This window comes from Styela clava, unplaced genomic scaffold (genome assembly GCF_964204865.1).
Source record: "Styela clava unplaced genomic scaffold, kaStyClav1.hap1.2 HAP1_SCAFFOLD_326, whole genome shotgun sequence".
Lineage (NCBI taxonomy): Eukaryota > Metazoa > Chordata > Ascidiacea > Stolidobranchia > Styelidae > Styela > Styela clava.
Window position 1 is genome coordinate 10001 of NW_027556580.1, and position 2500 is coordinate 12500.

A 2500-nucleotide genomic window follows, 5' to 3' on the forward strand; every position below is an offset into this window, starting at 1 on the left:
CCTGTGACGTTTGATGACTCTGGATAACCACGCGGATCGTACGGTCTCTGCACCGACGACGTATCATTCAAGTGTCTGCCCTATCAACTGTCGAAGGTACGCTACGTGCCTACCTTTGTGATAACGGGTAACGGGGAATCAGGGTTCGATTCCGGAGAGGGAGCCTGAGAAACGGCTACCACATCCAAGGAAGGCAGCAGGCGCGCAAATTACCCATTCCCGACACGGGGAGGTAGTGACGAAAAATAACAATACAGGACTCTAACGAGGCCCTGTAATTGGAATGAGTACATCCTAAAACTCTTAACGAGTATCCATTGGAGGGCAAGTCTGGTGCCAGCAGCCGCGGTAATTCCAGCTCCAACAGTGTATGCTAAAGTTGTTGCGGTTGAAAAGCTCGTAGTTGGATTTTGGGCGAGCGCCGCCGGTCCGTCGCAAGGCGTGTCACTGGTTGCGTTCGCCTCACCTTCGGTTCTCCGTCGGTGCTCTTGACTGAGTGTCGGCGGTGGCCGATAAGTTTACTTTGAAAAAATTAGAGTGTTCAAAGCAGGCTGTTCGCCTGCATAGTGTTGCATGGAATAATGGAATAGGACCTCGGTTCTATTTTGTTGGTTTTCGGAGCACGAGGTAATGATTAAGAGGGACAGACGGGGGCGTCCGTACTCTGCCGTTAGAGGTGAAATTCTTGGATCGGCGGAAGACGAACTACTGCGAAAGCATTCGCCAAGAATGTTTTCTTTAATCAAGAGCGAAAGTCAGAGGTTCGAAGACGATCAGATACCGTCCTAGTTCTGACTATAAACGATGCCAACTAGCGATCGGGAGGCGTTACCATGACGACCTTTCCGGCAGCTTCCGGGAAACCAAAGTCTTTGGGTTCCGGGGGAAGTATGGTTGCAAAGCTGAAACTTAAAGGAATTGACGGAAGGGCACCACCAGGAGTGGAGCCTGCGGCTTAATTTGACTCAACACGGGGAAACTCACCCGGCCCGGACACAGGTAGGATTGACAGATTGAGAGCTCTTTCTTGATTCTGTGGGTGGTGGTGCATGGCCGTTCTTAGTTGGTGGAGCGATTTGTCTGGTTAATTCCGATAACGAACGAGACTCTGGCATGCTAAATAGTTACGCGACCTTCTCGGTCGGCGTCTAACTTCTTAGAGGGACTAGTGGCGTTTAGCCACACGAGATTGAGCAATAACAGGTCTGTGATGCCCTTAGATGTCCGGGGCCGCACGCGCGCTACACTGAGTGAAGCAGCGAGTGTCTAACCTAGGCCGAAAGGTCCGGGTAACCCGTTGAACCTCATTCGTGATTGGGATAGGGACTTGCAATTGTTTCCCTTGAACGAGGAATTCCCAGTAAGCGCAAGTCATCAACTTGCGTTGATTACGTCCCTGCCCTTTGTACACACCGCCCGTCGCTACTACCGATTGAATGGTTTAGTGAGATCCTTGGATCGGCCCCGTCGCGGCTGGCAACGGCCGCGTCGGCGTGTCGAGAAGACGATCAAACTTGATCATTTAGAGGAAGTAAAAGTCGTAACAAGGTTTCCGTAGGTGAACCTGCGGAAGGATCATTACCGAAAGTGGTGGTAGGCCCCGGCCGACCGCGCACTTAATTGTCTTTGGGTGCCGCCGAGAGGGCGGCCGTCAATCGGGGTTCCGCCCCGTGCGACACGCGTAACACGTTGGCATAGCAAGGCAGCCGAGTGCGATGGTGGCTTCTGGGCACCGCGCTCGATGTGCCGCCGGCCCAGCCCGGCGGTCGCTCGGCGCCGTTTGTTGGTGTTTTTGTGCAGTTGTTGTCGGTGGTGGTTTTGTGGTCGATCCCACAGTGTGACGTCCGCGCGCTTCGGCGCCGGGCGAAACGTCGAGGACGACTCTTAACGGTGGATCACTCGGCTCGCGAGTCGATGAAGGACGCAGCCAAGTGCGAGAAGTAATGTGAATTGCAGAACACATTGAACGTCGACCTTCTGAACGCGAATTGCGGTCTCGGGTCAATCCCGGGACCGCGTCTGCCTCAGGGTCGCGTTCGTCCTCACCCGAGGGCCGTCGCCTGGCCTCTGCGAAGACGGCCGGGCGTCGCCCCAAGTTGAAGCGGTCGCCGAGCTTTCTCGGCGCGACCGCGTGTCCCGTACACCGCCGGCCCCTCGACGTGTTCAACTACGTTCGAGGGGCGGGTCCAGGTCGGTCGGTCCGGTCACGAGATCAAGACCGACCGTGGGCCAAGGCGGCGACGGTACGCGCTCGGTCGGCGCCGGCGGCGACGACTTGCGATGCCAGCGGGCCGTGTAAGAAGCGGCCCGCTTGACACATACGACCTGAGTTCAGGCGAGAGCACCCGCTGAATTTAAGCATATTATTAAGCGGAGGAAAGGAAACCAACAGGGATTCCCTGAGTAACGGCGAGTGAACCGGGAAGAGTCCAGCGTCGAATCTGCGCGCTTTTCGAGCGCGCCGAGTTGTGACGTACGGAAGTCCCAGTGCGGCTAACGG

General features: G+C 56.0%; 2 non-coding genes and 1 pseudogene across 2 annotated transcripts in view; all 3 read left to right on the forward strand.

Moving 5' to 3' along the window:
- Positions 1 to 1581, forward strand: part of LOC144419018 (small subunit ribosomal RNA) — a 1810-nt gene extending 229 nt beyond the window's left edge. The window contains exon 1 of the ribosomal RNA XR_013473793.1: positions 1 to 1581. This exon is cut by the window's left edge and continues 229 nt beyond it. This is a non-coding gene — a ribosomal RNA (small subunit ribosomal RNA).
- A 298-nt stretch (positions 1582 to 1879) lies between these two features.
- On the forward strand, positions 1880 to 2033 carry LOC144419016 (5.8S ribosomal RNA). Its single transcript, XR_013473791.1, has one exon. It is a non-coding gene; the product is annotated as a 5.8S ribosomal RNA (ribosomal RNA).
- A 288-nt stretch (positions 2034 to 2321) lies between these two features.
- The window catches only part of LOC144419015 (large subunit ribosomal RNA), a 3695-nt pseudogene continuing 3516 nt past the window's right edge, over positions 2322 to 2500 (forward strand).